Raw genomic sequence first — 26,683 nt, 5'->3', positions numbered from 1 at the left:
AGAACCCAAAGAATCACAGAACCCACAGAGGTGTTGGGAGACTTTTTAACTGCCAATCTGGTTTGCTGACTAAGATTGCTTATTCTAGAGATGTACTACTTAAAGCCATCTGACTCCCCATGAAATTTCACATGCACGTGACCATAGTCTTTACAGGACAGACTCCTTCTGTGGCACAGGCATTTTACTACAGGTTTCAAATGCAACATGTACCTAGCATTGAGTGAAAAACATCTATCAGAAGTCCTACCATTGAAACAGGACCACGGCCTCATCCAATTTTCAAACAGAAGGACAGGGTGCACATAGTCATTTAAGAAAAGAGAAAACATCTTCATTGTGCGTTCATTCTTAGTAGAAACATTCCCCAGAAAGCACAAGGCACGTATGTTAACACTGCATCTGTTTCTGTGCACATCATTCAAGACACTTTCTCTGCCCCCAAAGTGTTGCAATCTATGGTACTCAGTTCAGGTTGCCAAATCTCTGATACTTGTGGGAGGCCTTCTTCCACATGTCGATTTTCTATTACATGGCATCTGTAGCAATGTTTTCTTCCCCTGGAATATGATTTGCAGAAACTCCCCCGGACCTTTGATAAGCTCCCAGCCAAATTTTAAAAGCAAGACTGGAAATTCGAAGTGATTTAATACCTCTTTCATGTTTATATAACAAACCATTGTGTCCTTGTCCAAGAATATTTGAATGTGGGAAGTTAAGAACAAGTTTAACTTGAAGAAAACTTCCCACGCAGTTAGTAATTCTAATCTGTTTATATCTAGGCTCAATATAAAGTCTAACTACGTATTTCTTTGGAGTCAAGCCACTGTCCTGAAGATACCCATATGCAGTATCCCATCAGCATAAAAAGTAAAGCAGTCACATCCCACGAAGGAAATTAGGGTTCTGGGTTCACCACTACGCAACTTCTGGAGCTCTCAACGTAGCCAATCACAAAGGGAAGGATTGTTTGTTGCAGGGGAAGACAGAGATGATAAAAACTTGTCATCATTAGGCACGTTCTGAATATACGAAGAAGGGTACAGGTAAAGTTAAGGGTCACAACATGAATCCTCATTCTCAAAATGCAATAGTGTACTTTCCTCATTAAAAAAACCCCACACAAAACAACAAAAACACAAAATAAAATAAAACCCAAACAAACAAACAAAAAAACCCTAGCATCTCTTTAATTGGGCAAGATCTCAAATTTGGAGAAATGAGTCCATTGAGAATCTCAGAAGATCCGTTTCTTGAGAAAGAGCCAAAGTATACATCCTGGAGGATTAAAACTAAGTGAAGGGCACATTAAATTTGATTTAAACATATCCTGAAAATTTAAGAAAGATACAAACACCAAGCTCTTTCAAGTGAAGAAAAAAAATAAAAATATGTGTTTTTCTTCACAATCTCTGCAGGGAAGCCAATGATCCCTTACTGACAAGGGTTCTATATACAGTGAAGATAACAGCCGTAAAGACTTGCATAACCCTTATAACTTTCTTTATGAGCACTTTCATTAGTATAAATTTTTATCTGGTCAAGAAAGTATTTTTGTCAGTAAACTGACAAAAAATTTATACCAGTTGAGAACATAAACCATGGATTTCAAAGATGTCTTTATGAGTAAACTGACCAGAATTAGCCTTGGATGAAATTTGTACCTCCAGAAAAGAAATTTGCCAGAATAAGTAAAATGTTGGGTTTTGTTTGAACACAGAGGATTCTCTTCATTAACAACTGGATCAATGCACAACAGCCAGTCAGTTTGTCAGGAGTATTCTTATTTGTCACTCTAGAAAAATGACTAACTTCATGCTTTACCACATGGTGTTAAGTGATGGAAGTGGGAAGTGGAAGCTGTGAAAAGAAAAACAGCAGCCACAAGCTTGAGAGATACCTAATTCAGTAATGTTGTTCTGCTAATGTGTTACCGGGTCAAAAGAGGAAAGTTTATTTACTGCAGAGGCAAGAGAAGGTTCTTCCTAAGAGCAGTAATAACAGTAATTATAAAAAAGATTGAATTAGTTGTGTGGATTTTTTTTTAACCAAGAAAAATGAAAACTATTTCTCAGTTTGAAAAGGGGAAAATAATACCTGAAATACGAACTTTTTTCTGCTTTATCCATTCACCTGAGATTCCCGGCCCCCCGCACTCCCCTTCTCCTCCCACCCCCAACCCCCAGCAATTAAGCATCCACTTATAAAGTACTTCAAATGGGCATTATAGTTCATTTGGAATATTCAATCTTCCCACATAATTTTCTTGCTTTTAGTCTCTGAATAATTTTGAGAAGTTTTTTTTTAATCTCAAACTTCCAAGTTATTTTGTTATAGCTACAAGAAATGACCCCTTTAAAAACAAACAAACAAAAATAAAGCCAAAACCACCTTCTCAGCTCCTTGATCAGAATAAAAGCATACCAGCAGCAAAATTCACATAACTCACCATCGTACCAATTGCTAGCATAAATGAGTTAGTTAGAAGCCTGCTACTAACACACATTAAAGCAAGCTAGAATTAGTGAAATTTCATAACCAGGAAGAGATTGTCAGCATGACTACAAGCATTTATCATTTGTTTAGAGCATCATGGTCTACTCATAAAAAATATCACTCTAATAAATAATAGACTAAGCCATTGCTGCCCCCAGAGTTCTACCACTTCACAAGATGCTCAGGATTCCAATTTTGGAACAATTCTAGGAAAATCCTGCGTGACTTAATTTCCCAATAAATGCTCTAAGGTAAGGATTTTAAGACAACTGCTAAAAAACCCCCCAGAAATCCTGCTCACCTGTTTTCAGCATATATTTTTGTAGCAATAAAAAAAATAAGAGAAAATATTCTGCAGTATGTTTGGATGCACATGCATCAGTTTCCACACACCGTCTATGTGTTATTTATCACACCAGGAAAAGGGTCTTGTTTTTGGCTATAAGAAAAGGAGATATGAGGATATTTTCACTTCAACAGTTGAGCTGAAATGAAATTAATATCTTACATACCTCAGTAAAGACATGTTCCCAATGTCTGAAAAACCCAAACTACTAGATACTAATGATGAACAGTCTGAAAGTGAATTTCAGAGATAACACATGTAGAGGAACCGTTCAAGATAAGAAAAAAAGGAAGATACTGATGGGAGAGTGCAACACCAAGTTTGGCATTCCGTCTCGAGGGCTTCTGCCCTTTACAATCCTGTTTATCAGCGACTGAGGGTTTATTAGGACAGGTACAGTGCCTAACCACAGTCCACTGGGAAATGCTTAAATTTCCATTTAGTCTCCAGCTTGAATCAAGGAGAAGAAGCAGAGCAGCTGTGACTGACAGCCACTATCCTGATGTCGTACAATCGAAGGCTGAAGGATGAACACACAGCCTCCAGTGACACAGGCATGCTTTGCTGTCAACATCACAAGACAAATTTGTACCCTACTTGGACTTGACAGTTGTGGAGTCGTCGCCCCACCTTGGGGACTGCCACCAGCTTTTAAAACAGCTCTTTGATGTGCCCCAGGCCAAGAGCCGTCTGCGAAGGTGGCAGCACCCAAGCCCTGCTGCCTCCACACTGAGCAAATCCCAAGTAGCACAGTATGTGGAGCCACTGGCACCAACATTTCTCCTCCTCAGCAGCTGCCACAAGATTATTTAACAGCTAAGATGGTTCTGCTGGCATGGAAAAAACAGCACTGTTTTCTGAAGGCAAAATACTTGATGCTCAAAGCAAGCAATGAAGCATCTCAGCCTATGCCTTCGTATTTAGGGACACATGTTTTCTTTGGCAGCAAAACTACAGAAATCCTTTTTCCAAGTGTCCCCTGTGACTTCCAAGCCATCGCCACAGTCATGCCTGCATAGCTGCTTGTGGCGCTCAGTGCCGGCAGAAGCAAAAGGGCAGAGAAGGGGTGACCAAGAACTTGAGAAACTTACTACTGGAGAAAATGGTGCAACCATGTGCCTAAAACATAAAAATAAACTATCTGTAGCTCTTAAAAGGCACCTTGTCTTGTCACCATCATGAGTACGTCATGGCACATCACTGCTGAGAAGGTGGAGAGGAGAGAAACTTTCAGTGGCACATGAGTCGTGAATTCGTTGGGCACCTACTACAGCTTTTTAGGCTTTCAGGAAAAGCACCAGTGCCAACTCTACTCATAGTAAAATCAAAAGGATTTTTTACATTTAGTTTCATATCTTTTTTTTTTATTTGTTGCTTCCTCCCCACCTTCACACAGATTTCTCAGAAGGAGGAACTCTGAAGATGAAAAGGGAGAGGGTAAAATGTGGAACATCCAAACACTTCTCTGAAGTATTCTAAAGAAAATGATTTTTTATAATTATCAACCAGACACATGCAAAGTTATCTTTCTAAATGCCCATGGAACAGAAAAAGTACATGGAAATCTTTCAAGTGAAAAAAAAATCAAACCAAGACTAGTATCTTGTTGTGGTAGGGCCTACCCAAGCACATTAAAGGGCAGACAACTTCAGCAGACAAGGCTATCTAGAGGGGGAGGAAAGGGAAATATCTGTACCTGGTTTATACCAATAATAAACCAAACCACAGAAAATTACTTGACTTTACCACGTTTCCATGACAGCCCTGTAGCAAAGTGACCCCAAGTTCCCAAACCTGAACCTGCAGTTCCAAGAGCACAAACTCTCCACAAAACAATATTCTTGCCTCTTTTCCAAAGTGGTGGTAGATGTACATACAAACAAGAGTTCACTTCAAAATCAGTAACTGTACAATCACACAAAGCAATAGGGAATCCTGAAGTGGGAAAATTAGTCTCCTAGTCATATATGCATTGTTTTTCCAGTTGTTTTCCCCTTACTATATGCATCATTTTCTGCTTGAAAACATCAGGGAGCGAGTCACTAGTTCTAACTAGGTTCTAACTAGGTTCGTATTGTTACACTGTGCCGACCACTGCAGCATCTGAACACCTTACAGGAAAAGACGCACACATGCCAAATATAACTGTGCCTTGTGAGATAGTGGAGGTGGTAACGGGACAAGGAGCAGTCCAGGGATGTAGCCCCAGCACAGGAGGACAACAGTAGTTCCACCCCCCAAGATGACAGACTTAATGCTCCTCACCTGCCTCCAAATGCATTCATTAGCAGCCTTACACAGGATCTTACGAAGGGACGGCCATGTAGCCCCAGATACTTTCATTCAAATAGAAAAATATTTGTGAGAACATGTTTGTTAATAGTAAACTGTATTACAGGAAACCATAAATCTAATATTAACGCCTCAGAATTCTCAACCACATCTTGTATAAAACCGGTGTTTATTTCTGCATTATGATTAAACTCACCAATTTTTGGCATTCAAAAAAAAAAAAGTGCAAGATGACACCTATTTGAGAAAACAGTGCACTTGGTTTCCTGGTGGTCTGGTGGTTTAAGCCAACAGGTCAGTTTAGTTTAGTGATACCAACAGTTCAAATTTAATGTATCAACCTTTAAGGGAAGATTAGGTTTTACAGAGATAGCAGAAGTAAATTCATACTTTATTCCAACCCATTAGGTGCTTTTCTTCTTCCTCTAAATCAGCGGAGTTGTTGAGGTCTTTCTTTCCCTTCTCCACTTCTTACTTTCTTCCCTCAAATTCACAGCACTCCCAGAAAAATCACAGTTCAAAATTAAAGGATAAAATTCCAACAAATATTATACGATGATCTGAAACAAGCTCATCATTGCCTTCACTGGTTAATCATACAAAATCTGACACTTGGCTTACCGGAACTACAAGGAAACAGGAACCCCAAGGAGCTCATCCAAATGAGCACAGTAATACCCTGATCCTGCACTCCTTACTCAAGCGTTTCTGTCCTCTTTCCAAAGGACTGTTCCAGTAAGGTCAGATGAATTCATAAACTTTTAACAGTATCCACAATCTAGTAGCTAAACTGGCTTGTGCATTGCACAAAATACATTGCTTGTTCATAAACCACTGTAACCTGATCAACCACAGTGACTCAAAATTCTTCATACCAAATTATTTCTGAAAACAGGAACAACCGACTAGAAACCTGTCCTTTAGAAATATTTTTGTACTACGTTAAGTGACCCTGAACGAACAATATTAGAACTAAAATATGACCATCTCGAACCATCTGGGAATACTGTTTTGTGGGTGTAATTTTTATAAAGCAAACAGATTTTTAGTTCAGCTCCATTTACTGGCACGGCAAGACAACAGCGGGCACGCCATGCTCTCACACTCTCAGTCCGCAGACCATCAACTGGTAAATCTGTTTCTTTCAGCCAAAAGTGCATGGAATAAAAAAGTAGCTCTAGAAGAAGCCAAATACTGAACAGTTTCATCCAAAAATGGGAACTGTAGCCCAACATATCCCAAAGAAGAAGAAATGTTATTTTTGTGCCTAGAAGACAATTTGAATTGAGCTTGATAGGAACACTTCTAATCTCTGAAGTGCTGTGTGAACTGCATCCTGCATTGTAGAGGCCTAACAAGGCCACCTTTGTTCTGTCGATACAGAACATGGATAGCAAAGTGGCTCATGTGGTTGCCCATACAAAGTTACAGTTTTAAGCCCAGATTTAGAAAAGCACACAACATATTTGTGATTATGCATGAGAAAGACTCCGAATTCAATTTATACATTTTTGTTAATTTAGCTCATCTCTCCTGCCAAAGATGCAATCGTTTTCCTGAAGATGAATGTCAACCGGGGAAGCCAAAATCCATTTATCAGCTTTTAGCTAAGAAATATTTGAAGAGCTTAAAAAAAGGCAAGTATTAAAATGCCGATTGAAACAAGTATGAATGGTTTGATTATTACATGGAGTCCTGGAGTGGGGAGAGGGGAGCACATCCTGTTTTGTGGTTAGGAAAAGTTGGCAATCTGAATCTGACCCCCACCCTTTTTTGTGCGATCTCTGCATAATAAATCTGACATTTCAGAAGAAAGCTTCCATTCTCCTCCAACAACCCTGTGCAGAGGAGTAAAGAAAAGCGGGTCTTCCACTCCATTTTTTTCAGTGGTCCACAGGATTTCCAAAAATAATACCCTGCCCAGATGTGGAATCAGACTTTCAGTTTATTTGCAGGCAGCAGAATCAGTAGATTTCAAATTAGCTTCAGATGCTGTGAGTGAGGAAACATCACTTCCCTCCAAATTCAACATCTAAAAGGTTTTTTGCATTTTTATGCTTATTTAAAAAAAAAAAAAATTATAGGCCAAGAATTAACAGTTGAGGTCTAAATCAATGCTTCTTTCAAGATCAAGACTTCTAGACTCAAAAAAATCCTTAATCTTGGTAAAACTTGGGTGCTAGTAGTACCCAAACATTCCACCTCAGCCACCTGCACTTCCTATTTCACTGAAAAAAAAAAAAACACACCACAACCAAGACTGTAGAAGCTACACACGGTACTAAAAATGGCAGAACTCAGACACAATAATGAAAATATATCTGTAGTTTTAGTTAGTTTTCCCTTAGTTCAGTATCAAAAGAATTATTCTTGACCCCTTCCAATCCTACATTTTTTTTATTTGATTACCAAATTTAGCTTCAGAATAAGGCAAAAAGATGCAGCCTGTATCTCTAATGTTTTATCACCATACTCAGACTTGGATGAGGTGGGAGGGGAAGGGAAAAATCCACGTCAAAACAATAAAAAAAACTTGCCCACCAGGTAGGCATACCGTGCTACTGCAACATGAGAAAGGTTTGCCTCAGGAAAAGTACACATCATGGTTCAAACATCTGCTATTTCTTTTTAGTCAAAGCACATCCGGAGCACGCAAAACTACAATTGCAGCATATTCTCAAATATCTGGATGCTTCTATTAGAACAGTTTATGTCTGGGAAATGAGGATTTAAAATAAACATTGAGCCAAATCCTAAAGCCCTTAACCTGGGCAAACTTCCATTCACCCAAGTACAACAAAAAGTCAAATTCTTCTTTTTTTGTTAGGTTTAAACAGATTCAACCACATTTCTTGAATTCAGATCTGTCCTTCTGAAAGTTAAGACCATCTGCTGGTACAAACAGAGAAAGAGTAATACTCTTGTCCCGGATTATTTCAATATGAACCATCAGGTCTGCTAAGAGTACGGCACGAAAACAAGAGAAACAAGGCATTCAATTAGCACTACAGCCCTGCCATAATTTTGGTGTTCTTGAACCAGGCTGTTTGTCCTTATTATGAATTCACTTAGGAACAACAAAAGGACAGAGATTATTCTTTGGAATATTATCAGAGACAAGATCTTTAAAAATATGCTTTAAGTACTATTCTTGACATGTTTTCATTCGTTCCATTTCTCTATGAACACTCAAAAGTCACTCACGTTAAGATCCTGATCACCAGAAAGCAACAACTTCTCTGGTTCTACTTTCACTCTTTTGGATACAGATGAGAAGCGCGCATCTCCCTCCTCCACATCCAAAGCAGACTCTGTCCTCGGGCCTGGGGGCACGAAACACCTCGCCACAAACACCATCATGCAAACTCAGCTGGGTGTAAATATGCACTGGCAAGAGTGGGTAGTTTTACAGTATGCATCCATATAGCTGAAGGAAGATTCAAGGAACCCAAAGTTTGTACTACTGATACATCTCAGGGGACTTTGGAGAAGCACACAACTACTTTATGAAGAAACTAAAACAAAAATTTAGGGTGGTTTTTTTTTTTGGAGAGGGGAGAGTGATGTTCAGATGCAGAGCATCAAGGTTATAATAAGCAGAAATCAATTCTGCATGCTGCACTTAAGCTATTCCTGGAACCCTTTTTTTCTCTATTTGTTCTTGAAACACAACAGCAGTGCCACCAAAGAAACAAAACCCAAAGAATATCCCTCTAATAAAAGATTAAAATAATATACTGATACATATAAACGTGCTTGCACACACCCCACACTAAACCAGCCATACTGTTGCATCAATATATTTTAGGTAGTCTGACAATATGCCTGGATGTCTCACGTAAATAGTAATCAGGCTGAATCAAAATTACGAGTAGCTGGAATTATACAATATTTCAAGCATATCTTACCCCCATGGTAAATGTTGGTTATCTCAATATCTGGAGATCAAAAGTTGTCACTTAGAATGTTAAGAGCGATGGTTGATTTTATCCTTCCAACTCTACCTTGTAATGATAAGCAGCTTGGTTTCCTCCCCCTACCCTGCAAAAGTTCTAATCACTGTAACACCATTACACATTAACACTACACATTTTGGGCAGCAAACAAGTTATCTTGCTGTACCTTATTCTTACATGCTACTGTAGTTCCAGTTCCAAGGCAATCACAGTTATTACTCATGGTAGTTTGTCCTCCAGAAAAATAGTGACCTCAAACCACTCGTTTTCTCTTCACAGAAATACCAAGCGTCATGATCTCACAGCGCATGAACATAAACCTTTATAAGCATTCCAAAAGCCCCAAACAAAACCCCACAAGAATTCTTTTGAGATATTTATACTGTTTATTCATCAGTACTACAGAATACAAACTTGTGACATGGTCTCTCTAATCTTTTTCCATCGTATTATTTACATTTAAATCATGCTTTATGTAAGTTGGCATTCAGTTAAAGAGACTCCAATAGCCCGGTGTATGTATCTGTTGTGCCACTGAGTCTGGATATAACCATTTAGTTTCAGACTGCTAAAATACTAACAAAACACTGGAGGTGGTTCACAGAGCATATTAGTGGGGAGTAAAGTTAACTATCTCTGTCAAGATTAAGAGAGATTAATTGTTTGACTAAGGCAAAGCGGAAGATTCTATAAAAAGATATCTGAAGGGCAGAGCACACCAAGCAGGAAGAGGGAGTGCATTACATACTGGATTACTAAGTGAAATGACCTTATCTGAATTGAAGAAATAGTAAAATATTTTTCTCTTCATCAGTAACCCCACCCCCAAAACCAATACGAGGCGCATTACTGATGGACTTAACCACTGTTCAGGAATCTAGAAATTACATTTGAGCAGATTACTAGAGATTCTGTGGCAATGTATGACTTTCCGTTTCTTAAAAAATCCTACGGGAGTGGGGAAAAGAAGGTCTTTTGTCAAACAAAATCAGTAGCTATAGAAAGCCTCAAAACTAAATCGAGTTTGGGAGTGCAACTTGGGCATCAGGGTTAGCCACAGCACCCCAATCAACGTCCAGACTGACAAGGACTGAGAAGCTAAACCTGAGTAAAGAACCCAAAGGTCCTTTACCCAGAGTAGGCTGCTCAACTCACACCTTAGTGGCAGACTGGTAAGCTAACTGAAAAGCAGGTTTGCTTTCGGGTTTGTTAAGGTCCAGGAGCTTCATTAGAAGCTCACAGAAATGAACGTCACTCGGTGGAAGCCGCATCTGTTTCAACTAATTGTCAAATCCCAGCGAAGGAATTTGTTTTAGAAAATTTCCCAACTAGCTCAGCTGAAAAGAAAACCTTTGTGTTTGCTAGGGTGATCCAACAGGGCTTTTCTATCTCCAACTCCTGATTCTGTGATTAACTAATAAAGCAAAGACATAGCAAGTCACACTAATTCCTAGTGAGGAATGTAAGATGTCACGTAATGACAGATAGGTTAATCCCTGCAGGGTGTGAAATCTCAATGGCAAAATACCAAATAGCATGAAGTCATACATATTATGCAATCAGTTGCTATTTCTTCTCATTTGGTCTCAAAATAAAATAAAATAAAGACAGAAAGAAGACAGACAGAAAGAAAGAGGGAAACAAAAAATTCCAATTCAACATAAAACATTTTAAATTATTTTAGAAACAAGCAATGGCTATTATTGCCTTAAAATCTGCATGAACTTTGTAGTGATGCTCTCCTAAAGGAAAACATCTCCTCACTCTGCCTTGCATGCAAACAGCAATCCTGCTTCCTGACAGGCTTCAAATTTCAACTCCCCTTGAGAATACATATTTTCAAAAAAAGACATATATTTAATCAGAATTCTAGGTTAGAATTAGAGCTAACCCTTTTAAATTGAGCATAAGGACACTGAACTCTCTGAAATTATGGATTTCAGTTTAAGCAGTGAGAGAGAGATAGAAAAATCACAGTCGCCAAACACCACTGTGCGCAGAGACACATTTCTCAGATACAGTTTCTGTTTGGGCTCATCTCTAATTTGTATGATTAGCACAATGAATATATGCATCAATTCTCATCTGGGATTTGGTTTACTGAATAGAAATGTTCTGCTGAGAGAGAAATACTAATAAGGAGTTTGTCTTCAGATCAATATCTGGACCCATCTGTGGAAATTAAAATAAACAAGAATCTGTAGCTGCTTATTAGAATTTAATATCCCATTCTGTCATTGACATAAGCAGTATTAAAACCTATTGATTAGAATAGCTTCATAGCTTTTTTAATGAAAATACAAGTTCCAAGGACACTGTCAGATGCATGCCTTAATATTAGTCTCCTTTATTACTATTATTCTTTTACTGTATTTTCTGCATTTTCTATTTCCTCATATCTCTATAAAGCTTTTCTTAGTTACTCCGTTTTAAACCACTGAGTGGCAGGTCTTCAGCCAGTTTTACCTGCAAAGTCTAGTGGGAGTGCCCTGTCCATGAGTTTGACAACTTCTCTTGAAGGCAACTTTTCAACTTTCCCTTTTCATTCAGAGGTTTCACAGCATCCTCCGCTACTCCACCTCTTAGTCCTTTCTCTACATCAGTGTAAATCAAAATCACAGAGAAGACACAATTAGTGAACTCAAATTTTGGCTGAAATTTCGGAAAAAAAAACCCAAAACCAAAACAACAACAAAACAAACAAATAAGCAAGGAAAACCACCTACCCTCTACATCATACAACCATGATTTCAGCTACCTTGTGAACCACAAACACTCTCAGCTTTTGCCTTTAACCTCCTTCACTAACCATTTTCCACACAAAAGGTCAACAATAGCCAACCTGTGGCTTCATTAGCCCACACGTCTCCTGAATAACTCAAGAGCTGCTCCATGGCTGGAGCTACGTAACAGAACTGACAGGAAGAAATAATGAACCTGCAGCAGCTCAGTGACCTTGGGACACAGGCACAGTGCCACCCTGGTTGCTTTTCTGTCACTGGGAAGCCAGTGGCACCTTCCAGGAGCACACTAGTCCTGCCTGGCCCTTTCCCATTAACTGTTCAAGAAATGGGCTTTATTGGCTTTCAGATAAATGAAAATTCTGGTAATAAGCCACTTGTCAGCTGGCTAACAACATGGGAGCAACAAATTTTAAAGTGTTCTACAGGTAGAACACAGATTTAATCACTCTCTACAGAAATGCAAGATTTTTTTACAGGTATTTTGGACAGAAAAACACAAGGAAGTTCTGTTCATGTCTTTGGAAGTTGACAACAATTTAAATTAACTCCTCAAATAAAATACATCAGTTCTCCATCGCTCTAATACTCAAGCCAAATATATACAAGGTATCAACAAGTTATCACAGGTTTCCTTCAGTTATATAAATTACAATCATTTTTATCCAACCCAAACTTCAAATTCATTCTGGACTGCATATTCATTTACAGTGAAATCATTACATTATCCACTGTCTTCACACACTTGGTTAAAAAAAAAAAAAAAAAAAATCAAGATCCATTCTTAACAGCTTCATAGATATGGTTTTTTTTCTCCATTAATTGATTTTCAAGGTGTTCTGAATTGCAGACTTTTCTTTAGGAATGAAGGGGGAAAAAACAGAAAAAAAAAAAGAGATCTTTTTGCTCTGTTCATCCTGAGTTCAACATGGCTAAAAAGATTTGAACAGACTTGCTGCAAATTTTATTCCAGAATAGTGTTGTGGAATATTAGGCAGGAAAAAATGTGTGATTAGGATATTACGAAAATGAAATACTACCTATTATGTACTTATTTACAAGATTTCTAATTTGCTTCACAAACAGCTTAAAATGCTAATCATAAGCAAGACAGGAAATACCAAGAATTTAGACCATCATCCACAAGCAAGTTAATGTGAAACAGAATTTGCAAGAATACAGAAAACAGCACAAATTAATTTAATTGGATCCTGTAGCACCAAAATTTAGCCATATTTGGAAGTGAGAGGTAAGAAAAGACCCTGAGAAAGACTATAAAGATCTCCAGATCTCTGTCTGTATCACAGGAAACTTTCCAGGACTACCCTGTCTCAAAGAAAACATTATTGCACAGGTGATAAGACATTATGAGAATAAAACATATTTTGACGGGGAGAAGTTGAGAGAATCTTAACACTGACAATAATTTACTTGCCTTTGTCTCAAATAGGTAGGTATGCAAGGTAATGTATTTCACACAACGATCAGTACAGCTGAGACAAAGTATTAAGGACTATTTTTTAGTGAGAGCTGCAGTGAAACAGACAATTGTTTCTATTACAGCTTGCAAAAACATTAGCTAGGTAATTGAAAGATATTTACTACAACCTAATCTGACAAATCTAATTCTTCATATTCCCCAAGACAAGATCTGTGTTCTGAAAATTAGAGACGATGGCAAATGCTAAAAAAGAAAACCAAACAGAAAATTCATGCTTAACACAATCTCAATCCATCGTGTTCACTTTGCTAAGACAATCAGAAAACTGGTAGAACATCAATCAAAATAAAATACGTCATGAATAATTTTTTTTTTGCAAGTATTCTCACCTTATAGAGAAAACCATGATCCCTATAAAGCATTAGTTCAACTTTTTACAGTTGGCTGTTTACAGTAAAATAAGATTCCCTAATGCTATCAATGCTACCCAAAAGGTGCTACTCACATTAGCCGTAATGGTTCCAGTCAGATACCGTCCTACAGAGCTGTAGAGCACAAGCTAGTAAGAGACATTTCCAATAGTCAGTGAGCTAGTGTGGGATCTAGTGTATCTCTGTGGCCTGATCTCCAAGACTAGGGACTTCTGGGAATGGGGATGCTTCAATTTCTGATGATTGGTTTATCAAATTCAGACATTTGCCAACTCCCATTGAACTTATCCATTCAGAAGACAGAAAAACAACCACCAAAAGCTACTTTGTATGTTCTGAGTTGGCCTGCAGCTGTAAAGTCAAGCACTCAGAAATTCGAAGCCACCAGAATTAAGCCCTTACTTATCCCTTTCCTGTGTGAGCTGAGTCTTCCTCTCGCTGCAGGCTGGCTAAGGCCATGATCCTCCCAAACCAAAGCTTTCTCACCCTAGGCTCCTTATCCACCTGCTCCCTGCTTCTTGCCACACCACCCAGTGCTCCTTCTCCACTCCCCACCTACAAACGGCTTCTAGTGACCCAGGGCTCTTCATCACCTCCCCACTTGTTCACTATCTGTCTCAGGTTTTCACCCCACAAAAAATAATTGTTCCTCAACACCAAGGTGCTCAACAAAAAAACCTGCCATCCTCTTTCCCATCACTAGGTCTTAATTCTAGTCCCCTTGCTCATCATGACCTCACTGTCAGGCCAAATAAGTCTAACCAAGTTGTTCTTCATATTTGCCCAACTGCTTCCTCATTCCAGCATATTTGCTTACTCCAGACCTCACCAATTTCCCCAGCAAGCACACAGTCCCAAGTTTTTAGCTGCTGGAAGGTGACAGAAGGTCTAGCCAACATTTAAACAAAAAATATTAGAAAAGAGTCAAAGCTCTTTATTGTCTCTGCTCACTAGTAAGAACAGGCCATCCAGAAAATCTCTAGCTAGTTTTGGTATCACTATGGTCCAAGTACCTGCATCCTTTTGGACCCCTTCATGAACCAAAGCATGCTCTCACTACACCCACTGTTAAGAGTGGAACCTTGCTAAACGGTTAAGTGCTAGACATTTTCTTGCCCTTGGACCAGAGCTCAGAAAAAGAAGAGAAATAACGCCTTTATCACAGTGTGCGTGGGTGAGATAAGAAATAGAAAAGACAAGCAAGCATCTTTGTGTTCTTCTCTAACAAATGTAAATTTATGGGCATTCAGAAAATGCCCACTGGGAACATCTGTCCTTATGCCATATCCATCTGCAAATATTTATGTTGTATTTTTTGAGTTTATGTCATTTGTGCCTGCATACAGGAGGTCTGAAAACAGATCGAAACACTAACAAGTAAAATATGAGCCAAAATAGTTTATGACTGAGATGTATTTCATTCAAAACCTGCATCATGAAATACTTATCATTTGAGTTAAGAATAACCTCTGTTAATCTGGATGGCCATATTGCAATATTTTACAAACAAAGAACAAAGACAGATTTCTAAACTATACAAGACTTCAAACATTGTCTTCTCACTTGGCATATTTAATGTAACACCTAAACCAAACCCCTTCTTCAAATAATGTTCCTCTCCCTCCTTCCGCCTGCTCCCCCATCCCCAGATACAACCCTTTTCCACTCCAGCTTTACTGGTATCCATCACCCCCAGGCACTCTGGAAAGGAAACAGAAACTGGCCATGTGGAGGCCAGGTGGCTACAATTGTGGTAAGAATTAAAGCCATAATCTGTGGGGAAGTTACACTTGATCCACCTCTTCATGTTTCACTTGGAAAAGCCAGGACTGCTACCCCTGCCGCTTCCACCTATTTCCCCAGCAAGGAAGTAGGCAGGAGCATGGATGAAGATTGAATGCTAACTGCAAGAGGAGCACCTTTAAGAAAAGATCATCATGATCGTATTATTTGCATAAACCCTTCTGTCTCCTAAACCAAATTAAGTCTCCTAAACCAAATTAAATTAAATACAAATTGCAGAAGAGTTTGTAGCCTTTACAGAGCTCAGGGAGTTGCCAAATCTTTTGAAAATTAGAAATTCCCATCGATAGGGGCAGTCTGAAAGATACACAGTAAAATGGCTTTCCGACATTCTTTGTGCTCTGCAGTAGTATGAAGCACATTGTCTCCAGTAGAAAAGGTTTGGGGTTTGTTTTTTTTTTTCCTCTGCAGTACTTTGGACTTGAAGAATGGGCATCTATGGCCTAAGACCCAGCAAATTCACAGCTAGGACTGCTTTAAAATTTCAGAAAGCTACCAAAGACAATGGCAAATGCCCTCAAAAAAGCAATCTACAGAAGCCACCCTTATATTCATAGAACAGGATGCTTACAAGCTTCCCTGAAATTGAGTTTTGCTTGCATTTTTATATGGAAAAAGGTATTTCCACAGATGTTGGGAATGTACAGCCCGCAGACAGATCCAAAGTCTGAACTGCAACCTGACTAGCTTGAATTCCAACTTCTTCTGTCTGCTCTCTGCTTCTCCTTGCCCACCCTCACCAGCTTGCCTCTGCCTTCCCCAGATGCCACAGCTGCTCACACTCCCCTTACTGCTTTTCTTTTGCACCCCCCAACAAAAACAGCTAATTCTACCCAGTGAGGCAGAAGAAGGGGGAATGTGGCCCCCTACTGAGACACAGGGAAAAGAAAAAATCTGAATTTCCATAACAGGATACATGAGGTGTGTTAGTTTAGGTCAGGTTGTGGTAAACTACCACATCTCTCTGACCCCCAAATCTAAGCTCCTTAACCAGTATCAATACTTAACTGGGTACATATGCTGCAAACAGGCTGCATCTTCGATATCTGCACAGTTCATTTGTGGCTTCCCATATTTCAAATACCACGGTCAGACTTAGATGTTCACCATTAAAAGAGTTCAAATATTATTTTGCCTTAGCATTTTCTAATGAATATATAAATAAACTCTGTGAAACCAGATCTGAAAATGCATTATAACAGAAAGCTAGAACTTTAATGGAGACAAGCAATTATTACTAATAAATTATACTCTGTGTAATGTCAGATGGATGAAAGACAAAAATCTAGACACAAGCATTAATCGTATTTTTCTTCATCTGTAAGTTGAGTTAAAAATAAGAGGCTCACCATTACGACTTAAAATCTTCAGCTGCACACTAATATAGCCAAATGTAAAAATGAATATGATGTAAAACAGATTTTGAAAAGGATATTAAAAGAATCAGAACTACATTTCAAATCTCATATGATTTCCCACGCTGACACTTCAAAAGGTTTGCAAATGCCAATGTATAAGTCTTTCCCTGTCCAAAATCTACCCTTTTAATATTAGTCATTAACAAAATTCATTGTGGTGTTTTGCTTCAGTGGATTTTTAGAAAAAGATATTTGATAGTTTTCACATAAAATACTGTAACAGATATTCACCGTCAGCCACCTCCAGGACAGCTGTTTTTTAAAATGAATGTTATTTCAATTACAAGGTTTCTTTTTGGTGACTCTTGTGAATATAAATATGTTCTGATTAACTTTACAGATCTGCACGAAGTGGAAGGATTTGTGAAATCTCTACAATATTATGTTCGTGTCTCAAATGAAGAGAAACTCTAAATAAGTATACCATCTATAGAAGCTTAGTGAAGTTTGATGATCATGACATCAGTGACTACTGATATATTACACTGATACAGCACAGGAAACTTACTGGTAGATGATGTAATAAACAAAAAGTAACCTGAGGAAGGAATGTCAATGATGGATTAGAAATATAATTTTGAGCCATAAAAGTTGTTTCAGATTTGCATACTTTTGTAAACATGGTATAGACAACTTCTGTTCAATAAAGCCAGAGATACTGTACCTCAGTTTTATAAATACTTCAACACAAAGAAATGCTTTAATAAGGATCTATTCCATTTGACATTCAAGGCTACAGATGAAAGCACCTTATTTTCACCTGCTCACAGAACTATGTATTATGTTTATTGTTTACTATTTCAGAGGATTTGCATTCTAAATATTGCAACTGATTTGCCCCACTGTTCCCAAGTTAAGCAGGTGATATTCTACCCACTTCCTAGAGTTACCATCATGTTTTATTTGAAACTAGTTTTCACGTTCTTTAGGATATCTTAACCCTGAAATTAATTCAGTTAGACAAAATCATTGCATTTTTTTACTCAACATTTCATAGCCTTACTTACCTCATTCCAAGCAATAATCTGCCCGAAGACATAGAATAATGAATCATTCAGAACTAACTGCAATATGAACAAGTAGAAAAGCCTCCTTTACAAGAAATTAAACCCGATCCTCTAATTGACTTGCACTGACAAAATAACCCTGTTAACGTCAAATGAAAGTTCTACAGAATTAGTTTGGGGATCCAATGAAGATATAAAAGGGAGGCGGGAGAGGGAAGGGGACAATTTTGTTTTAAGTTCACCACTAGACTTAGAGTCAATGGACAGCCCATAAGCCTCTTCCATCAGCACTGTACTAATGCGAGAGACCCGGGAACTACCTCAGGCGCTGGGCATGGGCTTCCCCCTCGCTTCAACAGCCTGAAGGAGGGACAGTGAGCCATTTTGGGAAGAAGGAGCCTGTGAACTGCAAGATGAAAGAGAGAAGGTCCATGAAGAGGGAAGGAGCCTTTGCTATCGAATTAGCACTGCCTATTAGGAATGTGTTATTGATATACTGTAAGACAGCTGAAGCCCAGGCCATTGTCTCGTTCTGTAATGCACCAAACACATCATTTCAGTCACAACAAGTGGAGCCTGCTTGTAATTAAACTAACATCTGTTGATACTTAATCCATTTATTCAACTCCTAATACATGCAAGCCCTTTGCATTTGATCTCTTACCCATAAGTATGTTCTTTGACCTGTGCTTTAGCATTACACAAGTCAATGTTGACGAAGCTTAAGTATAACTATAGGCCTCCCGTGCTTTGGAAATTAATTTTTGCCCTGGGATTCATATTTTTCAGTTTATCTAATCATACAATGCTAGAAGTTCATATTACTTGCTAATCTTTATCAGTTGTCCCATTTCTAATAGAAATATTGCATGCTTCCTTTAGTCTTCACAAGTTGCACTTTCTGACCTTCAGGGCTCATAAAAAGCAAGTAAATTCAAATTGTCAAATACTTATATATTGGGTTTGTACCCTGTTGCACATATCACATTATTACAAATAGGGCAGTTGGAAGGAGATACAAAATGTTCTGTGTGGATGTTCACAAATTTTATATTCCTTTCCGATAACAGGATTTCTCTCCTTAACATCTTCCTTCAATACACATTTGCCAGAGGACATTTGCAGGTATGTCTAAGGGCTAAACTTAAATTTGAATTTGGATTTGGGGCCTTTGGTAGGATGGTTAGAAGCTAGGTAAAATGAGAAAAGATGACCGCAACAGAGACAATTTAGGCAATCAGCCTGTGATGCTGAAATCCTGTTAAAGAACTGAAGCCACCACAAGAAGAACAGTCAAAGTACTATTTCAGGATTGATAAAGATTTTACAAAATAAGCAAAAGATTTCTGAAAAGCTAGGACAGTAACAAAACTCATCGCTCACAGAACATTATTGTCAATACCCCTCACCCTACTCTTAAAGTGAAAGAAATAGGACATAACAGTCCACTGTAATTGTTAATAAGATTATATACATCAGAAACTCTGAAAAATGTATTTTGCAAATGAAAGGCTGAAAACTGGCATTATCCAATTAATTTGGAAGAGCTTTACCTTGAAAGACATGCTCCACTTTCACGCTTTAAAGAAAAGTGAAAATTTCATTGCTTTTCTTTTTACTTTTTTTTCCTCTTTCTTTTTAAATTGCCTTCATCACATCATGCAGTACAAGGATTACAGTTGTAGGCCCACAGAGAACTATGTAAACAGGTGGGAACATGTTTGGAAAAGTCACTAGATTACCTGCACCTGCAAATTATGCACAGAAAATAAACAGATGGCAATTCAACTTTGCACTGCAGCCTCCTCCCTGCCCCCCAAACATTCAGGTAATGTATTAATTGTATATTCATTCTATGTCTCCAAGTATACAGCTGAAATTAATGGGAAATTTTCTCTAAGATTGGAAAAGATGTTTAAGTGCTCCACACAACTATCAGATGTATATAGTCTTCAAGTACTCACAGAAAATTTGAAATTTTTTATTAAAAAAACATAAAAATCCTCAATGCAAATTCCTGTGGACCTTCACAACATGGATTCTCAACTGCTTGTCAAAACTATGCCCCAGAACTTCACAAAAAAAATTCTGCAGACTCTTGTCAAAGTATATATCAAATACATTGTACACCACAAATTTGAACTATTGTGATAAACTGATCCCTTGGAATTTAAAAATACTAGCAAACTTCATGACATTTCTAAACAAAATTATGAGACCTGGCAATAACGTGCCTTTATGGGCATGATACAGGACAGGGCCCAAACTAACAAATTCCGGTTTAGCACTGCACTGGCTAAGAGTGTCTGCGTTCAGGGGATTTCAATTAAAGAAAGAGGAATTTAGGAAGCCTTATTTAATGATAGTTCTGCTCTGTAAATATGATAGAACAAATCGACTCTTTTTTAAGAATTTAAAATCTTACAAAAAAAAATAATCATAGGTTTATAATATTATCTTCCAAACGCATCCCCAATCTCCTTTCTTCAGTTTTCTTTCTTCTGTGAAAGAAATGGATAAAAATTGTATTAATGTCATCAAGACTTACCTTGTTCACAGGTACCCAACCCCAGATAAACACCTACCTGGATTTTAGCAAAGCTTTTGACACCGTTTCCCACCGCATTCTCCTGGGGAAACTGGCTGCTCATGGCCTGGACAGGTGTACTCTTCACTGGATAAAAAACTGGCTGGATGGCTATGCCCAGAGAGTGATGGTGAATGGAGTTAAATCTAGTTGGTGTCCAGGCACAAGTGGTGTCCAGGCTCGGTGCTGGGGCCAGTTCTCTTTAATATCTTTATCAATGATCTGGATGAGGGGATTGAATGCACCCTCAGTAAGTTCACAGATGACACTAAGCTAGGCGGGCGTGTTGATCTGCTTGAGGGTAGGATGGCTCTGCAGAGGGATCTGGACAGGCTGGACCGATGGGCCAAGGCCAATGGCACGAGGTTCAACAAGGCCAAGTGCTGGGTCCTGCACTTGGTTCACAACAACTCCACGCAGTGCTACAGGTTTGGGGCGGAGTGGCTCAAAAGCTGCCCAGCAGAAAAGGACCTGGGGGTGCTGGTGGATGGTCGGCTGAATATGAGCCAGCAGTGTGCCCAGGTGGCCAAGAAGGCCAATAGCATCCTGGCCTGTATCAGGAATAGTGTGGTGAGCAGGACTAGGGAAGTGATCATCCCCCTGTCACTGGTGAGGCCCCACCTCGAGTACTGTGTTCAGTTTTGGGCCCCTCACTACAAGAAGGACATTGAGGTGTTGGAGCATGTCCAGAGAAGGGCTACAAGGCTGGTGAGGGGTCTGGAAGACAAGTCTTATGAGGAACGACTGAGGGAACTGGGGTTGTTTAGCCTGGAGAAGAGGAGGCTGAGGGGAGACCTTATCACTCTCTACAGCTACCTGAAAGGAGGTTGCAGAGAGGTGGGGGCTGACCTCCCTGATGACAAGTGATAGGATGAGAGGAAATAAGTTCAAGTTATGTCAGACAAGGTTTAGATTAGATGTTAGGAAACATTTTTTCACTAAAAGGGTTATTAAACACTGGAATAGGCTGCCCAGGGAGGTGGTGGATTTGCCATCCCTGGAGATGTTTAAAAAAAAAAGGGGTAGATGTGGTACTTGAGGACATGGTTTAGAAGTGGTTTTGTCAGGGTAGGTTAATGGTTGGACTTGATGATCTTAAAGGTCGCTTCCAACCTCAGCAATTCTATGATTCTATGAAATACACTGGACTGAAATAACACTGAAAATATGGAACAAGAAAAAAAAAAAACCCTTTCTGTTTATTCATTCTCCATCAAAGAAAACAAATTAGAGAAAAATATCAATACAGAAATTCTCAGGAAAAAATACTTTAGAGTAGTTGACATGATTAGCATGATAGCATTCTCTCTACTTTAACCCTCCTCACCAAAGTACAATGGATGGAGCCTTCCTACCACGAATGAGTTGGCTTTGCAGTATCTATATGCACAGAGGGGAAATCGGAAGGCTACTCAATTTTCCAAGTCAAATTCTATTTTCTCCTCCTGAATATTAATCAATAAACTGAAGCTAGAGCCAAGCAAAAACAGAGTTTGGTGGCCAGCTCTTACCTCTGGCTCTTGAGGGCTGGACATGCTATAGAAAGGCACCATGCCCGATGAACCAGAACGAAGGGGAGAGCAAATATTTTCACTTTTTCTTTCTAGCAACCCTTGTGGTTGACTTTGAAGCAATCAGATAATCTCCACAGAGAAATACAGAAGCATATATTGTACCACTCAGTCCTTCATTGCAGGAGGGAAACCCTGCCTGCTCCACACCAAAGAGAAATAATTAGTCTGGATGATGATTTTCCTCATCTATTGCTTTAATTGTTAATGTAGCTAGGGAGATTTTCTTTTCAGGTGGTTTTCTAAGGTAATTCATTCATACCATCTGTCAGCACCTTCTAGCACTCTTAAATGGTAGGGCAAGCTGTTAGCACATCAGGGTGCGCAGCTGTTGATGCCACCTTTGTTTTGGTTACCCCTGGAGGAAATGGGAACATGCCAGCCACACAATGCAGCAGGTTAGCAATGACAGCGAGAGTAAATAGCCTGCATAATGTAAGAGCCACACATCTGACAGCTCTACTGGTGATGCCTTGCTGTTATTCAGCCAGTCTACAGTAATATATTTTACTGGTATTTTTATTGCCAGCGTGATAATTTAAGTCTGGTGAAAAGCTCTTCTGGCCAAAAAGAGGAGACAGGGTTCAATAAGCTCAACCCAGGGACTATATAAAGTTAAAAAAAACAGTATCACCAGCTGTAAAAAACTCTGGGTGGATATCTCCAATGAAAATCTTAATTGGGCACAAAAGACAACAAAATCATGAAGACAAATAAAATCATGTACATGGGAGTTAGGAAAAATTTAAGATGTTTAACCTGTTTAAACCAAGAGGTAAAATAATGTCTATCCTTGATACTGGAAGAATTAATGAATAAAGCTCATCTAGTAGCCACAGCTTCTGATCAGCTCATCACTCAGGAAAGGTAGCATAATAAGAGAAGAGCAAATATACAGGGAAAAGAAAAAAAAAGAACATTGTTAGCCTCTTTTGGATTCTATGCAAAATCTTACAAACAGTTCTGAAGGGAAGAAAACCAGAAATAGAAGGGAGTGGAACTCAAGTGCAGGTTTATCAAAACCAGACCCACATAATATGGTTCTTAACCAGTCTAGACAATTGCAGTAAGTCTTTGTTTCTATTTCAGCTTCACTAAAGTGACTGATAATATATTACATGGGAAATGAATTAAAACAAGGATTAAAAGTACGAAATGGAAGTGGCTACAGAAGAAGTGATCTGAGTAATGCTGGTAGTACTTTCCAGCTGCAGAAAGGTCATTAGCAGAGTTCCTCAAGGACAGATCTTGGCATGAGCCTTGCTATTTTTTTAGTTGACTTGGCAATTAAAATATGAGTGATAATGAAGCTTGCTAATGACACAGAGCTGGGAGGTACAGTCAATGCGAAGAAAAAACAGCCTCCCAGAAGAACTGCATGATCCTGAGGACTGAAAGAACAGGAATGGGATTACATTTAGTAACACAAAAAAAGAATTACTACATACTTAATGCCAATAAAACAAGCTGGTGTAAATATGTATTAGCAGATCAAACAAAACCAGTATGACATATCTATACTGGAAGAGAGTGTGTAGTAAAAGACAACGTCACTGCTACAGGAAATGGATATGCAATTATACCAATTGCTGGTAAAACCCCATCTAGACAGGCGTGTACAAGTTTTAGTTATGCTTCTTCATTCCAACATAAGGCAGAGGATTAGTAAAAGACTTAGGGAACAATAAAGAGTTCAAATTGTTTAGTCAAATGAAATACAGAAAATACCAGGTGTCTGTAAACATGTAACAGGCAGGAGAGTAAAGCCAAGAGTGAACAGGGAACAAAAGCTACTTATGCTAAAGAAACGGTTTTTTGCACCACAATAAAAAAGGCACAGGTTGGCTATGAAGAAATTTTCATTGGGAGTTAACAGGGTTTTATCCTTGCAAAAGTGATGGAAGGCCTGGAAAAGCATTCCCAAGGAACCCGAGAGAAGGGCAAAAGAAAGTTTGATATGTTTGTGTAGAGACCATATGCCACCTCAGCCTGTGCAAGCAGAACACATTTGTGAATCAGAAGGTCCCTAAAGAAACCAGCTCCATGCCTGGTCTAGTTCAAACATACCTAGGAATGCACAGAGATGGGCTATCACAAAGTACATCTTAAGTGCAGTGCTGATATGCAAGCTAACATAAAACAACAGATGACAGACTTTAGGGAACACATGTAGATAGCTCAAGGAGAAAAAAAAAGTTTTCTTTTTTTTATTTTTTCCTTTTTTGGCAATCAGATGGGCCGATGTTTTACCACAGAAAGAGTCTCTCTCTAAACGTACCAGGTTATCATGGCTCTGTTTATAGTACCCTTGTTTGCAGTGGTTCCTGGCACCTCATGCATTTTTCATAACTGTTTCTTGTTGATATATATACTGTATTCCTTGGAGTGCCAACAAAAAGGGCACTTAGTTGTTACTAGCATTTTGCAACTTTATTTTAACAACAAAACAAGTAGCAAGAACAGCACCTTCTGAAAGTCTTACAGGATGACAACCTACTTGTGGTGAAAGAAACATGACAACTTAACAGCATCCCAAAAGAACAGACAAAAATACAACTTTCAGTGCCTACTCACTGAGCCACTGATAACCATAAGGGGTTTTAAAAGCAGATTTCTTTACTTACCTGTGCACACAAACATACAAGCAGTTCTACACACATCTATTAAAACATGTTAAGACCATGTTTCTATGAGCAAACCCAGTTCTTAGAACGAGCAAATGCCGATCTGCATGCAAAATTTGCTATCTGGCCTGAGAATTATTGTTTTTCATATACAAAACTGATATTTTCAGAAGCAAGAAAATTTGATACAGCAGTGAAGGAGAGACTCTGACCCTGCAGATGGTTTGTTATGAGCCACTCTTAACAAGCAAATCTGAAGATGCATTACTCTGTTTACATAAATCCTTCCCTTTCAAAGCTTTGTTCCTTCTTCCTGTCAAATCAATAAATGGCCTCTGCCCCACTTAGTGACTCCCCCCATGCACTCAGTTTCATGTTCTCCCACTCAACTGCAGTATAAATTTACCTTTTCCTCCACATACGTCTTGTCCCTGACTATATACTTTTCATGTCACCACAGAGGGGCAAAATTCTTCCTTCCTTCCACAGGCTGCACCCTTCTCCAGCAGAAATAACAGCATAACAGCTAGTAAATCTACTGTCAGATACCCTTGGTCAAATCAGGATGCATAAGATACATGATTTAGTACTTTCTAAAAATTAAGGTGATTCCTTTTTCACTGCTCAGCTGTGTTTGGCTTAAATGTAAATTCAGTTTGAGTTTTTGCATGGATCAAATCAAAGCAACATGTTTACAGAAAACTGTTCTAATCAGCCTATGCTAACACTCAAAGTTCTTCTAAGAGGACAGCTACAAAGAAAAAAAGAAGAAAAAAAAACCCACAACAATTTCTAGCAAAGACTTAGTGTCCCAGTAGAGGCAAGGCTAAGGAGTCCCAAGAGCATTGCAGCCATAGCTGCAATGGTTTATCTCATTTCAGTACTTCACAATTGTCCAGATAAACATGTTCTGTTTTTCAAAAACAGTAACATGCAAGACTCGCAAAGCAAATAAGCATTTAAAAATTCTTCAGGTTTCCTCCCTCCTCGAGATCACTGAAATAAATCCACCTTCAAGTTTTGCCTTAAAATGTTCATATTAAAAAAAAAAAAAAAAAAGAAATGAGAGGACAAAGTTAAGTTACTATTCTGAAATATTACTTAAAAATCCTTATAATAAAACATACAGACCGTAAGTGAAACAGAAGACCTGAGAAACAAGCAACTTCACTTCCTCTGAACAAAAGCAAGTAAACGTCAAATTCATTTCCAAATTTTTAAAAGTTCTGTAAGAATCAAAGTTTCAGGCCTGTACAGCATTTTATTAAATTCAAATTGATCCAGTGATATAAAATGAAACACAAAACAAACGCGCTTGTTTGAGTACTTTCAGTCAGTGTATGACAGCACCACTTAATTATTTTTACATGTCCTGGAAGAAGAAACTTAAAGACCTAGCTGCTGCACAAGTACAATAAGGTCATAACCCAGTGAGACATGAGATGACTAAAATAATGTTCCCAAGAAAAATCAAATTTCCTGAAAAACACAAGAATGTAGTTAATTTATAAAAAGTATCCCTATGTGATCATGACACTGTTTTTCTTTTTAAAGTTGTTACAAAGCATAAGAAAGAGCATACTTCTCCTAAATTAAAAAATAAAACATAATTCAGAGACATAAGACAAAACTGAGTGGACACTTCCTGGGGCAAGCAAACCAGCAAACACCATTACTGGCTGACTGGGGCTGGTAAGACCGACCATGATTTTAACGAACCAGAGAGCCACTGACTCATAAAATGAGAATGTATTTGACACTAGTTGCCTGCCTGATTCAGAACTCGCTGTACCCAGCAACCTTGGGTTCACTGGGAAATACAGTTAGAACAGAAGAAAGGGAGACATCGCCACTGCCCTAAGCAACAAACCACGATAACACAAATGACCATCACAAATGGTGATGACAGAGGAACAGGGAGGAAAAGGAGCTAGGATCTCTCTGCGCTGAGGATGTGGTAGGGGTTGTCA

Source organism: Charadrius vociferus, unplaced genomic scaffold, assembly GCF_000708025.1.
Source record: "Charadrius vociferus isolate BGI_N301 unplaced genomic scaffold, ASM70802v2 scaffold65, whole genome shotgun sequence".
NCBI classification, from domain to species: domain Eukaryota; kingdom Metazoa; phylum Chordata; class Aves; order Charadriiformes; family Charadriidae; genus Charadrius; species Charadrius vociferus.
Note: the sequence above shows the minus strand (reverse complement) of the source record.